Source organism: Dreissena polymorpha, chromosome 8 (genome assembly GCF_020536995.1).
Source record: "Dreissena polymorpha isolate Duluth1 chromosome 8, UMN_Dpol_1.0, whole genome shotgun sequence".
NCBI classification, from domain to species: domain Eukaryota; kingdom Metazoa; phylum Mollusca; class Bivalvia; order Myida; family Dreissenidae; genus Dreissena; species Dreissena polymorpha.
In genome coordinates this window covers 22,868,015-22,883,889 of record NC_068362.1, presented here as the reverse complement: position 1 = coordinate 22,883,889, position 15,875 = coordinate 22,868,015, and the positions used below count along the sequence as shown (strand labels likewise).

The 15,875-nt window shown below is 33.7% G+C and overlaps 1 long non-coding RNA gene and 1 pseudogene across 4 annotated transcripts; both read left to right on the top strand.

Moving 5' to 3' along the window:
* The window catches only part of LOC127840378 (N-acetylgalactosamine kinase-like), a 117,121-nt pseudogene that overhangs the window by 52,687 nt on the left and 48,559 nt on the right, over positions 1 to 15,875 (top strand).
* On the top strand, positions 335 to 12,672 carry LOC127842858 (uncharacterized). 4 transcript variants are annotated; one of them, XR_008031928.1, is made up of 6 exons: positions 335 to 381; positions 4,705 to 4,825; positions 6,849 to 6,969; positions 8,335 to 8,455; positions 10,474 to 10,594; positions 11,961 to 12,672. It is a non-coding gene; the product is annotated as an uncharacterized LOC127842858 (long non-coding RNA). The 4 variants fall into 4 exon arrangements; XR_008031927.1 differs by lacking the exon at positions 335 to 381 and adding an exon at positions 3,230 to 3,348 and having other exon boundaries at positions 8,335 to 9,253; XR_008031926.1 differs by lacking the exon at positions 335 to 381 and adding an exon at positions 3,231 to 3,348.

Sequence of the window (15,875 nt, the reverse complement as noted above, 5' to 3'; positions counted from 1 at the left end):
TAAAGCTCACCATGCACTATATTATCTTGAAAATCAACATGCCATGTCATCAAAATGCATGTGTTCACATTATGCCACATAAACTTTGTGTCAACATCAAGCCTTAAGTTATGGGCCTCAAGCATTAACAAAGGAAAATATGTGCTCATGAAGGTTCCTTATGCACTTGAAAATGTTTCCAAGCTGTGTCTTTGTTTACATGATGTTCTCATAGTCAGATATATTGCCCACTGTTTTCCAATTGTAGCACTTTGATTTTCAGACTTGGTACTGTTTGATGTGGTCGCAGTTAATAGGGAGAACGAGTGGACCCCGAGACGATTACACCGCATTCAAGACATCGTTAGCCACAGAATCACCCAATCGCCCGACACTTTCCAGGTCAGGGTCTGAATCAACGGAATAGATCTTGAACTTTGTTTCTCTACACAGGGCACATGCCTGCAGAAACTTTATAGTTTGGAAATACTCCTTTTTTTAAAAGTCCAAAAACCTTTGTTTTTCCTAGCGTGATTGTTTTTATACTGTGCTGTGATTTTCTTATGGAGTGATCTAATTTTGAATGGTATTTTAATGAATGAATATCAATATTGGTGCATGTATTATGTAATCATATGGGAATATACATCTGTAAGACTGATTGATAGTGTCAATAATCATTTTAAACATTTTGACATATAACTTTTGTGCTTCTTCTCTACTAATAGAGTCAATGTTGTGAATATGAAACTATTTTTTTGATTATTTCTGTTCTGGTTGTTTCCCTTGAATTGTGAATTTTGGAATTCTATGAAATACAAACAAAACACGGATACAGTTCAGAAATGTTGCATTTAATTCATTAAACATATATTTTAATATAACAAAGCTTTTGTTTTATTTGCATATATTAAAAACTTAATAGCAAAACGCAAAATTTTAAAATTTGTATATCATACGAAAATTGATACATGTATTCCCAATGTGTTCGTAACAAATCGACATAATTTTGCATATATCTTTTAACCCGCTATGGTTGAGATTATGGAAAACAAAGGGAGGTAATAATGTTAAACCATTGCTAATTTTAGGAAATTTTCACTGTGCTGGTTTCGCACTGGAAACCAATGTTTAAACTCATATTTGTGTAATAGCATCTACATTTGCACATTTTCTGCTGAGCTTGAATACTTAATAAGCAAGATAAGTCTGCAGTTTTGTAGAAAAAGTTGTAAAAATAGAAAATTATGCAAAATAGTGGTTTGTAACATGCCGCAAACATAAATTCTTTTTTTCTCTCTTATTTGAAGTCATTATGGCACATATTTCTTCATGTGACACCCTAACCGATGAAGAAAGACTAAGATGAAGCATTTATTTGATGATAATACGAAATAATAGTGAATGCCACATCTGGAAAGGGGGCGTACACTCCAAGCGTCTATGGTGTTCTGCGGTGTAGTTTCCCGCGGCAAAAGGCTAAGGCTTAAAGCTCACCATGCACTATATTATCTTGAAAATAAACATCCATGTCCATCAAAAATGAATGTGTCACATTTATGCCACAGTAACTTTGTGTCAACATCAAGCACGTAAGTTATGGGGCCTCAAAGCAGTAACAAAAGGAAAATATGTGCTCATGAAGGTTCCTTATGCACTTGAAAAATGTTTCCAACCTGTGTCTTGTTTACAATGATGTTCTCATAGTCAGATATATTTGCCCACTGTTTCCAATTGTAGCTACTTTGATTTTCAGACTGTGGTACTGTTTTGATGTGGTCGCAGTTTAATAGGGAAACGAGTGGACCCCGAAACGATTACACCATTCAAGACAGAATCGTTAGCCACAGAATCACCCAATCGCACGCACTATTCCAGGTCAGGGTCTGAATTCAACGGAATAAATCTTGACTTGTTTCTCTACACAGGGCACATGCCTGCAGAAACTTTAATAGTTTGGAAATACTCCTTTTTTTAAAAAGTACACCTTTGTTTTTCCTAGCGTGGATTGTTTTTATAACTGTGCTGTGATTTCTTATGGAGTGATCTAAGTTTGAATGGTATTTTAATGAATGAATATCAATATTTGGTGCATGTATTATGTAATCATATGGGGAATATCACATCTGTAAGACTGATTGATAGTGTCATAATCATTTTATAAAACATTTGACATATAACTTGATGTGCGTCTCTACTAAATAGAGTCAAATGTTGTGAATAGGAACACTATTTTTTGATTATTTCTGTTCTGGTTGTTTCCCTTGAATTGTGTGAATTTTTTGGAATTACTATGAAATACAAACAAAAACACAGGATACAGTTCAGAAATGTTGCATTTAATTCATTAAACATTAATATTTAATATACAAAGCTTTTTGTTTATTATGCATATATTAAAAAACTTAATACAAAACGCAAAATTTTAAAATTGTGTATATCATAACGAAAATTGATACATTATTCCACAATGTGTTGCGTAACAAATCGAAACATAAGTTGCATATATCTTTTAAACCGCTATGGTTTGAGATTATGGAAAACAAAGGGAGGTAATAATGTTAAAACCATTGCTAATTTTAGGGAAAATTTCACGTTGTGCTGGTGTTTCGCACTGGAAAACAATGTTTAAACTCATATTTGTGTAATAGCATCTACATTTGCACTTTTCCTGAGCTTGAATACTTAAATAAGCAAGATAAGTCTGCAGTTTTGTAGAAAAAGTTGGTAAAAATAGGAAATTATGCAAAATAGTGGTTTGTAACATGCCGCAAACATAAATTCTTTTTTTCTTCTTATTTGAAGTCATTATGGCAACATATTTCTTCATGTGACACCTAACCGATGAAGAAAGACTAAGATTGAAGCATTTATTTGATGATAAATACGAAATAATAAGTGAATGCCACATATGGAAGGGGGCGTACACTCCAAGCGTCTATGGTGTTTCTGCGGTGTAGTTTCCGCGGCAAAAGGCTAAGGCTTAAAGCTCACCATGCACTATATTATCTTGAAAATAAACATGCGCATGTCATCAAAAATGCATGTGTCACATTTATGCCACAGTACACTTGTGTCAACATCAAGCACTTAAGTTATGGGCCTCAAAGCATTAACAAAAGGAAATATGTGCTCATGAAGGTTCCTTATGCACTTGAAAATGTTCCAAGCTGTGTCTTGTTTAGCAATGATGTTCTCATAGTCAGATATATTTGCCCACTGTTTCCAATTGTAGCACTTTGATTTTCAGACTGTGGTACTGTTGATGTGGTCGCAGTTTAATAGGGAGAACGAGTGGACCCCGAGAACGATTACACGCTTCAAGACATCGTTAGCCACAGAATCACCCAATCGCACGACACTTTCCAGGTCATGGGTCTGAATTCAACGGAATAGAATCTTGAACTTGTTTCTCTACACAGGGCACATGCCTGCAGAAACTTTATAGTTTGGAAATACTCCTTTTTTGAAAAGTACACCTTTGTTTTTCCTAGCGTGATTGTTTTTATAAACTGTGCTGTGATTTCTTATGGAGTGATCTAATTTTGAATGGTTTTTAATGAATGAATATCAAATTTGGTGCATGTATTATGTAATCATATGGGAATATACATCTGTAACTGATTGATAGTGTCAATAATCATTTTAAACATTTGACATATAACTTGTGTGCTTCTCTACTAAATAGAGTCAAATGTTGTGAATAGGAACACTATTTTTTATTATTTCTGTTCTGGTTGTTTCCCTTGAATTGTGTGAATTTTTGGAATTACTATGAAATACAAACAAACACAGGATACAGTTCAGAAATGTTGCATTTAATTCATTAACATTATATTTTAATATAACAAAGCTTTTTGTTTTATTATGCATATATTAAAAAACTTAATAGCAAACGCAAAATTTTAAAATTGTGTATATCAACGAAAATTGATACATGTATTCACAAATGTGTTGCGGTAACAAATCGAACATAATTTTGCATATATCTTTTAACCGCTATGGTTGAGATTATGGAAAACAAAGGGAGGTAATAATGTTAAACCATTGCTAATTTTAGGAAAATTTCACCGTGTGCTGGGTTTCGCACTGGAAAACAATGTTTAAACTCATATTTGTGTAATAGCATCTCATTTGCACATTTTCTGAGCTTGAATACTTAAATAAGCAAGATAAGTCTGCAGTTTTGTAGAAAAAGTTGGTAAAAATAGGAAAATTATGCAAATAGTGTTTGTAACATGCCGCAAACATAAATTCTTTTTTTTCTTCTTATTTGAAGTCATATATGGCAACATATTCTTCATGTGACACTAACCGATGAGAAAGACTAAGATTGAAGCATTTATGTGATGATAATACGAAATAATAAGTGATATGCCACATCTGGAAGGGGGCGTACACTCCAAGCGTCTATGGTGTTCTGCGGTGTAGTTTCCGCGGCAAAAAGGCTAAGGCTTAAAGCTCACCATGCACTATATTATCTTGAAAATAAACATGCCATGTCATCAAAAATGCATGTGTCAACTATTTATGCCACAGTAAACTTTGTGTCAACATCAAGCACTTAAGTTATGGGCCTCAAAGCATTAACAAAGGAAAATATGTGCTCATGAAGGTTTCCTTATGCACTTGAAAATGTTTCCAAGCTGTGTCTTGTTTACAATGATGTTCTCATAGTCAGATATATTTGCCCACTGTTTCCAATTGTAGCACTTTGATTTTCAGACTGTGGTACTGTTTGATGTGGTCGCAGTTTAATAGGGAGAACGAGTGGACCCCGAGAACGATTACACGCATTCAAGACATCGTTAGCCACAGAATCACCCAATCGCACGACACTTTCCAGGTCAGGGTCTGAATTCAACGGAATAGAATCTTGAACTTGTTTTCTCTACACAGGGCACATGCCTGCAGAAACTTTATAGTTTGGAAATACTCCTTTTTTGAAAAGTACACCCTTTGTTTTTTCCCTAGCGTGAGATTGTTTTTATAACTGTGCTGTGATTTCTTATGGAGTGATCTAATTTTGAATGGTATTTTAATGAATGAATATCAATATTGGTGCATGTATTATGTAATCATATGGGAATATACATCTGTAAGACTGATTGATAGTGTCAATAATCATTTTAAACATTTGACATATAACTTGTGTGCTTCTCTACTAAATAGAGTCAAATGTTGTGAATAGGAACACTATTTTTTTGATTATTTCTGTTCTGGTTGTTTCCCTTGAATTGTGTGAATTTTTGGAATTACTATGAAATACAAACAAAACACAGGATACAGTTCAAAATGTTGCATTTATTCATTAAACATTATATTTTAATATAACAAAAGCTTTTTGTTTTATTATGCATATATTAAAAAACTTAAGGTGGCAGGGGATATATCAGTGAAAGGGGGGTCCATGAAAATTACATTATCTTTAGGGTAGGTGTTACCTATGGTCTTTAAAAATCAATTAGGTATTATAAGATGTATTTCTTGTGTTAGGTTGTAGAAAGAATGTCTCAAAATTTTGGAAAAAAACATTACACTAGCCACAGCTCCCTAGCAAGGGAAATTTTGAATCTTCAAAAAGGAGGTTTTCACTTTGTCGGAAGTCAATATTTCACAGCTGCAGAAACAGAACAAAATTTTGGAAGGTAAATTGTGAAAAATCTAAACGTATGGGAGACACTTTTCTAGGCAAATAAACAAAGCACAGGGATGAAATTAGTGAGTAATGTAGCCAAAACTAGGATTGCATTCTGTTTGAATGTTCTGTGCATTGCCATGAAAATGGGTCAAATTTCTCAATTTTTCATTAAAAATGAGGTGGGTGGGGGGAAAGATCAAGGGCCATAGTTTCACAAGTGAAGAAGCCAGCCTTGTCTTTGGTTGTATTTCAATGTATATTGCCTATGCTATGACACTGACACAAAAAGGCTTTCTTGTGTCACTTTCTGTTTTGATGCAATGGATTTGACTGTTTGCGGCCTTTCGGAACTCGAAATTTGGTCAAAAATATATCCCCTGCCCCCTTAATAGCAAAACGCAAAATTTTAAAATTGTGTATATCATACGAAATTGATACATGTATTCCACAATGTGTTGCGGTAACAAATCGAACATAATTTTGCATATATCTTTTAACCGCTATGGTTTGAGATTATGGAAAACAAAGGGAGGTAATAATGTTAAAACCATTGCTAATTTTAGGAAAATTTCACGTGTGCTGGTTTCGCACTGGAAAACAATGTTTAAACTCATATTTGTGTAATAGCATCTACATTTGCACATTTTCTGAGCTTGAATACTTAAATAAGCAAGATAAGTCTGCAGTTTTGTAGAAAAAAAGTTGGTAAAAATAGGAAAATTATGCAAAATAGTGGTTTGTAACATGCCGCAAACATAAATTCTTTTTTTCTTCTTATTTGAAGTCATTATGGCAACATATTTCTTCATGTGACACCTAACCGATGAAGAAAGACTAAGATTGAAGCATGTATTTGATGATAAATACGAAATAATAAGTGAATGCCACATCTGGAAGGGGGCGTACACTCCAAGCGTCTATGGTGTTCTGCGGTGTAGTTTCCGCGGCAAAAGGCTAAGGCTTAAAGCTCACCATGCACTATATTATCTTGAAAATAAACATGCCATGTCATCAAAAATGCATGTGTCACATTTATGCCACAGTAAACTTTGTGTCAACATCAAGCACTTAAGTTATGGGCCTCAAAGCATTAACAAAAGGAAATATGTGCTCATGAAGGTTCCTTATGCACTTGAAAATGTTTCCAAGCTGTGTCTTGTTTACAATGATGTTCTCATAGTCAGATATATTTGCCCACTGTTTCCAATTGTAGCACTTTGATTTTCAGACTGTGGTACTGTTTGATGTGGTCGCAGTTTAATAGGGAGAACGAGTGGACCCCGAGAACGATTACACGCATTCAAGACATCGTTAGCCACAGAATCACCCAATCGCACGACACTTTCCAGGTCAGGGTCTGAATTCAACGGAATAGAATCTTGAACTTGTTTCTCTACACAGGGCACATGCCTGCAGAAACTTTATAGTTTGGAAATACTCCTTTTTTGAAAAGTACACCTTTGTTTTTCCTAGCGTGATTGTTTTATAACTGTGCTGTGATTTCTTATGGAGTGATCTAATTTTGAATGGTATTTAATGAATGAATATCAATATTTGGTGCATGTATTATGTAATCATATGGGAATATACATCTGTAAGACTGATTGATAGTGTCAATAATCATTTTAAAACATTTGACATATAACTTGTGTGCTTCTCTACTAAATAGAGTCAAATGTTGTGAATAGGAACACTATTTTTTTGATTATTTCTGTTCTGGTTGTTTCCCTTGAATTGTGTGAATTTTTGGAATTACTATGAAATACAAACAAAACACAGGATACAGTTCAGAAATGTTGCATTTAATTCATTAAACATTATATTTTAATATAACAAAAAGCTTTTTGTTTTATTATGCATATATTAAAAAACTTAATAGCAAAACGCAAAATTTTAAAATTGTGTATATCATACGAAAATTGATACATGTATTCCACAAATGTGTTGCGGTAACAAATCGAACATAATTTTGCATATATCTTTTAACCGCTATGGTTGAGATTATGGAAAACAAAGGGAGGTAATAATGTTAAAACCATTGCTAATTTTAGGAAAATTTCACGTGTGCTGGTTTCGCACTGGAAAACAATGTTTAAACTCATATTTGTGTAATAGCATCTACATTTGCACATTTTCTGAGCTTGAATACTTAAATAAGCAAGATAAGTCTGCAGTTTTGTAGAAAAAGTTGGTAAAAATAGGAAAATTATGCAAAATAGTGGTTTGTAACATGCCGCAAACATAAATTCTTTTTTCTTCTTATTTGAAGTCATTATGGCAACATATTTCTTCATGTGACACCTAACCGATGAAGAAAGACTAAGATTGAAGCATTTATTTGATGATAAATACGAAATAATAAGTGAATGCCACATCTGGAAGGGGGCGTACACTCCAAGCGTCTATGGTGTTCTGCGGTGTAGTTTCCGCGGCAAAAGGCTAAGGCTTAAAGCTCACCATGCACTATATTATCTTGAAAATAAACATGCCATGTCATCAAAAATGCATGTGTCACATTTATGCCACAGTAAACTTTGTGTCAACATCAAGCACTTAAGTTATGGGCCTCAAAGCATTAACAAAAGGAAAATATGTGCTCATGAAGGTTCCTTATGCACTTGAAAATGTTTCCAAGCTGTGTCTTGTTTACAATGATGTTCTCATAGTCAGATATATTTGCCCACTGTTTCCAATTGTAGCACTTTGATTTTCAGACTGTGGTACTGTTTGATGTGGTCGCAGTTTAATAGGGAGAACGAGTGGACCCCGAGAACGATTACACGCATTCAAGACATCGTTAGCCACAGAATCACCCAATCGCACGACACTTTCCAGGTCAGGGTCTGAATTCAACGGAATAGAATCTTGAACTTGTTTCTCTACACAGGGCACATGCCTGCAGAAACTTTATAGTTTGGAAATACTCCTTTTTTGAAAAGTACACCTTTGTTTTTCCTAGCGTGATTGTTTTTATAACTGTGCTGTGATTTCTTATGGAGTGATCTAATTTTGAATGGTATTTTAATGAATGAATATCAATATTTGGTGCATGTATTATGTAATCATATGGGAATATACATCTGTAAGACTGATTGATAGTGTCAATAATCATTTTAAACATTTGACATATAACTTGTGTGCTTCTCTACTAAATAGAGTCAAATGTTGTGAATAGGAACACTATTTTTTTGATTATTTCTGTTCTGGTTGTTTCCCTTGAATTGTGTGAATTTTTGGAATTACTATGAAATACAAACAAAACACAGGATACAGTTCAGAAATGTTGCATTTAATTCATTAAACATTATATTTTAATATAACAAAAGCTTTTTGTTTTATTATGCATATATTAAAAAACTTAAGGTGGCAGGGGATATATCAGTGAAAGGGGGGTCCATGAAAATTACATATCTTTAGGGTAGGTGTTACCTATGGTCTTTAAAAATCAATTAGGTATTTATAAGATGTATTTCTTGTGTTAGGTTGTAGAAAGAATGTCTCAAAATTTTGGAAAAAAACATTACAACTAGCCACAGCTCCCTAGCAAGGAAATTTTGAATCTTCAAAAAGGAGGTTTTCACTTTTGTCGGAAGTCAATATTTCACGCTGCAGAAACAGAACAAAATTTTGAAGGTAAATTGTGAAAAATCTAAACGTATGGGAGACACTTTTCTAGGCAAATAAACAAAGCACAGGGATGAAATTAGTGAGTAATGTAGCCAAAACTAGGATTGCATTCTGTTTGAATGTTCTGTGCATGCCATGAAATGGGTCAAATTTCTCAATTTTTAATTAAAAATGAGGTGGGTGGGGGGAAAGATCAAGGGCCATAGTTTCACAAGTGAAGAAGCCAGCCTTGTCTTTGGTTGTATTTTCAATGTATATTGCCTATGCTATGACACTGACACAAAAAGGCTTTCTTGTGTCACTTTCTGTTTTGATGCAATGGATTTGACTGTTTGCGGCCTTTCGGAACTCGAAATTTGGTCAAAAATATATCCCCTGCCCCCTTAATAGCAAAACGCAAAATTTTAAAATTGTGTATATCATACGAAAATTGATACATGTATTCCACAAATGTGTTGCGGTAACAAATCGAACATAATTTTGCATATATCTTTTAACCGCTATGGTTGAGATTATGGAAAACAAAGGGAGGTAATAATGTTAAAACCATTGCTAATTTTAGGAAAATTTCACGTGTGCTGGTTTCGCACTGGAAAACAATGTTTAAACTCATATTTGTGTAATAGCATCTACATTTGCACATTTTCTGAGCTTGAATACTTAAATAAGCAAGATAAGTCTGCAGTTTTGTAGAAAAAGTTGGTAAAAATAGGAAAATTATGCAAAATAGTGGTTTGTAACATGCCGCAAACATAAATTCTTTTTTTCTTCTTATTTGAAGTCATTATGGCAACATATTTCTTCATGTGACACCTAACCGATGAAGAAAGACTAAGATTGAAGCATTTATTTGATGATAAATACGAAATAATAAGTGAATGCCACATCTGGAAGGGGGCGTACACTCCAAGCGTCTATGGTGTTCTGCGGTGTAGTTTCCGCGGCAAAAGGCTAAGGCTTAAAGCTCACCATGCACTATATTATCTTGAAAATAAACATGCCATGTCATCAAAAATGCATGTGTCACATTTATGCCACAGTAAACTTTGTGTCAACATCAAGCACTTAAGTTATGGGCCTCAAAGCATTAACAAAAGGAAAATATGTGCTCATGAAGGTTCCTTATGCACTTGAAAATGTTTCCAAGCTGTGTCTTGTTTACAATGATGTTCTCATAGTCAGATATATTTGCCCACTGTTTCCAATTGTAGCACTTTGATTTTCAGACTGTGGTACTGTTTGATGTGGTCGCAGTTTAATAGGGAGAACGAGTGGACCCCGAGAACGATTACACGCATTCAAGACATCGTTAGCCACAGAATCACCCAATCGCACGACACTTTCCAGGTCAGGGTCTGAATTCAACGGAATAGAATCTTGAACTTGTTTCTCTACACAGGGCACATGCCTGCAGAAACTTTATAGTTTGGAAATACTCCTTTTTTGAAAAGTACACCTTTGTTTTTCCTAGCGTGATTGTTTTTATAACTGTGCTGTGATTTCTTATGGAGTGATCTAATTTTGAATGGTATTTTAATGAATGAATATCAATATTTGGTGCATGTATTATGTAATCATATGGGAATATACATCTGTAAGACTGATTGATAGTGTCAATAATCATTTTAAACATTTGACATATAACTTGTGTGCTTCTCTACTAAATAGAGTCAAATGTTGTGAATAGGAACACTATTTTTTTGATTATTTCTGTTCTGGTTGTTTCCCTTGAATTGTGTGAATTTTTGGAATTACTATGAAATACAAACAAAACACAGGATACAGTTCAGAAATGTTGCATTTAATTCATTAAACATTATATTTTAATATAACAAAAGCTTTTTGTTTTATTATGCATATATTAAAAAACTTAATAGCAAAACGCAAAATTTTAAAATTGTGTATATCATACGAAAATTGATACATGTATTCCACAAATGTGTTGCGGTAACAAATCGAACATAATTTTGCATATATCTTTTAACCGCTATGGTTGAGATTATGGAAAACAAAGGGAGGTAATAATGTTAAAACCATTGCTAATTTTAGGAAAATTTCACGTGTGCTGGTTTCGCACTGGAAAACAATGTTTAAACTCATATTTGTGTAATAGCATCTACATTTGCACATTTTCTGAGCTTGAATACTTAAATAAGCAAGATAAGTCTGCAGTTTTGTAGAAAAAGTTGGTAAAAATAGGAAAATTATGCAAAATAGTGGTTTGTAACATGCCGCAAACATAAATTCTTTTTTTCTTCTTATTTGAAGTCATTATGGCAACATATTTCTTCATGTGACACCTAACCGATGAAGAAAGACTAAGATTGAAGCATTTATTTGATGATAAATACGAAATAATAAGTGAATGCCACATCTGGAAGGGGGCGTACACTCCAAGCGTCTATGGTGTTCTGCGGTGTAGTTTCCGCGGCAAAAGGCTAAGGCTTAAAGCTCACCATGCACTATATTATCTTGAAAATAAACATGCCATGTCATCAAAAATGCATGTGTCACATTTATGCCACAGTAAACTTTGTGTCAACATCAAGCACTTAAGTTATGGGCCTCAAAGCATTAACAAAAGGAAAATATGTGCTCATGAAGGTTCCTTATGCACTTGAAAATGTTTCCAAGCTGTGTCTTGTTTACAATGATGTTCTCATAGTCAGATATATTTGCCCACTGTTTCCAATTGTAGCACTTTGATTTTCAGACTGTGGTACTGTTTGATGTGGTCGCAGTTTAATAGGGAGAACGAGTGGACCCCGAGAACGATTACACGCATTCAAGACATCGTTAGCCACAGAATCACCCAATCGCACGACACTTTCCAGGTCAGGGTCTGAATTCAACGGAATAGAATCTTGAACTTGTTTCTCTACACAGGGCACATGCCTGCAGAAACTTTATAGTTTGGAAATACTCCTTTTTTGAAAAGTACACCTTTGTTTTTCCTAGCGTGATTGTTTTTATAACTGTGCTGTGATTTCTTATGGAGTGATCTAATTTTGAATGGTATTTTAATGAATGAATATCAATATTTGGTGCATGTATTATGTAATCATATGGGAATATACATCTGTAAGACTGATTGATAGTGTCAATAATCATTTTAAACATTTGACATATAACTTGTGTGCTTCTCTACTAAATAGAGTCAAATGTTGTGAATAGGAACACTATTTTTTTGATTATTTCTGTTCTGGTTGTTTCCCTTGAATTGTGTGAATTTTTGGAATTACTATGAAATACAAACAAAACACAGGATACAGTTCAGAAATGTTGCATTTAATTCATTAAACATTATATTTTAATATAACAAAAGCTTTTTGTTTTATTATGCATATATTAAAAAACTTAAGGTGGCAGGGGATATATCAGTGAAAGGGGGGTCCATGAAAATTACATATCTTTAGGGTAGGTGTTACCTACTGGTCATGTACGTAATTCCGGCCACTTTTGGGACTATTTAAGAAAAATCTTTAGTGTTAGGCAACTGGTTGAAACTAAACTTCACATATATAATCCTGGGTTCAAAACTCACCTAGCATGAAAATTTAAATAGAATTAGATCGGTGAATGTTACTTAATGAACAGAAAATGATGACATGTAAACTATCCATTTTCGTAGGTTAAATGTACCTAAAAAATCGACCACTTTTCGGTTTGATCTGCAGATAAAATTACAAAGCAATATCTTTTGACAAATGTCCTCAATTTCAGAGTATTAATCAATGTTTATACTATTAATATTTTTGACTTGAAATTTAAAATAAATGCGAAATTATTATACCATTTACTCCCCCTACCTCTTTTAATAAATATGAACAATGGGGAAACTGCTATTTCATTAAAAAATAATTGTTTTTAATGTGTTTAATAAATTTTTTCAAACATAGCTAAAAAAGTAAACACATTTTGTTTGAAAAGTTGACTTCAGTGTTGATTATTAGTAAACGCTTATATATAATATTTAAACATGTAATCTAGCAATATTCTTATAAAGGGAGGTAATTCATATATTAAAAATTTATATTTAGCTTCTAATTTGTATGTTTTGAATATAAGTTTTTGTACAATAAATTGGTAAAACTTGGATTAAAGTTTATTAGATAAAATAAAAATAATTTTATCAAATATATTTGTTTCTTATATGATTATAATTGTTGCAACATATGATGTCATCACTTTCCCCATGAGCCAAATATTTCCTGCTATATTTGTGACATTTTAACACAAAAGTTTACGGTGATATGGTTCTTACATTTGCAAAATATTGCGAGTGGGGATGGTTTTCATGTTGATTTTTCTAAATTAAAACAAAATATGTGCGTCAAGATCATGAAAATGATTTTACACAGGTGGCCGATTTTTTACGTACAGGCCGGAATTACGTACATGACCAGTATGGTCTTTAAAAATCAATTAGGTATTTATAAGATGTATTTCTTGTGTTAGGTTGTAGAAAGAATGTCTCAAAATTTTGGAAAAAAACATTACAACTAGCCACAGCTCCCTAGCAAGGAAATTTTGAATCTTCAAAAAGGAGGTTTTCACTTTTGTCGGAAGTCAATATTTCACGCTGCAGAAACAGAACAAAATTTTGAAGGTAAATTGTGAAAAATCTAAACGTATGGGAGACACTTTTCTAGGCAAATAAACAAAGCACAGGGATGAAATTAGTGAGTAATGTAGCCAAAACTAGGATTGCATTCTGTTTGAATGTTCTGTGCATGCCATGAAATGGGTCAAATTTCTCAATTTTTCATTAAAAATGAGGTGGGTGGGGGGAAAGATCAAGGGCCATAGTTTCACAAGTGAAGAAGCCAGCCTTGTCTTTGGTTGTATTTTCAATGTATATTGCCTATGCTATGACACTGACACAAAAAGGCTTTCTTGTGTCACTTTCTGTTTTGATGCAATGGATTTGACTGTTTGCGGCCTTTCGGAACTCGAAATTTGGTCAAAAATATATCCCCTGCCCCCTTAATAGGTGTTAGAATCCCTACAATCTGAACGCATCGGACAGTGGGCTACACCACACCACACAGACGATCGCCGATATGGCGGAATTGTCCGAGGTGTCCCGATTGAGAATCCCTAGTTACCCGAAAAATTTGATTGGATCCGATACTTAGAAATAACCAATCAGATACTTTGTAACAAATGCAACACAATCAGTGCGTTCAGTAAGTATAACGTGTCAAGATGGCGGAGCGAATTGCATGGTTATTGTTTCTACTCGATGGATTCGCAGATAATTCGGAAATAGATCAGATTGCATACGATCATTTACATGTATTACCAGGTTTGTATTTGTACTTTTTAATATTGTGTAAAACTATCCGATGCATAATGTTGACAATTGTTAATTAAATGAGCCGCGTTCTGAGAAAACTGGGCTTAATGCATGTGCGTAAAGTGTCATCGCAGATAAGCCTGTGCAGTCCGCACATGCTAATCAGGGATTACACTTTCCGCTTTTATGGTATTTTTAATTTCAAGGAAGTCCCTCCTTACCGAAAATCAAGTTTATGCGGAAAGTGTCGTCCCTGATTAGCCTGTGCCAAAGACCTATAGATAACATGTACATGTTATCTATAGGTCTTTGCCTGTGTGGACTTCACAGGCTAATCTGGGATGACACTTAACGCACATGCACTAAGCCCAGTTTTCTCCGAATGCGACTGAAATAGTTACTTATTGTAATGTAATGTACTTGTGTCTTGTATTCGTTCAGTTGAACGTCAATATATTAATACATTTATTTTTGTTTTCAACCTATTAATTAAAATAAGGTATTGTTTTTAATCCGTTATTAGTTTCGTTATAGCTGACCTAGATTAAAACATTTCGGCATAAATTAATAAATAAAATTATTAATAAATTTATGTTTTTATATAATTTATATATAAATTTTGTAGGTGTGTGTTGCCAGTAATGGTTGAAGATATGCCAAACAAATTGTGCCTCTCTATACAGACAGATTTCAGGTCTCAATTTCAACTTCAAAGGTCAACATATCACTGATATCAGGTTTGTCAGCTATTGGTTTGTATTATTCTTATCCACATTGCAGCAAGAATAACTGGATAACTTAACTTTTCAATAGCTATTACATGTAATTTAAATTAATCATGTTTCTAAATCATCCACTAAATGCGGCTAATTCTCCACTTGAAAGTGTTGTATGTTGGAAGTTTTTTGTGACAAAAACTTGGAGTAGATCTATTTTACTCCCAAACTTCCTTTAAGAAAGTGCAGCTGCTGTAGTGATGGAAAATCTACTTCTTTAAAATATTTATAAGTGAATAGACCTTTTTCACAATAAGCCAATAGCGTGTAGTCAAATGATTTGCAGAATTCGAGAATGAGGCTTAATGTGTAGAGATTTCTAATAGTGCGTCGCAATATCGCTCTGCTTTTTATCATTCAGCGATTTAATGATATTGCCAACACAAGTTGACTTCGTCAGAATCAATCATTAATTACTTAATATATACTTTCCATTTTAAGTGCCAATATATGAAATACATTTTCTTGATTAAAGTACTTGTTTGTATTCAATTTTTTTGCACAAATTCTGACACTCCAAGTATGGCTTTCAATTCTTAGTGTGTGTAAATTG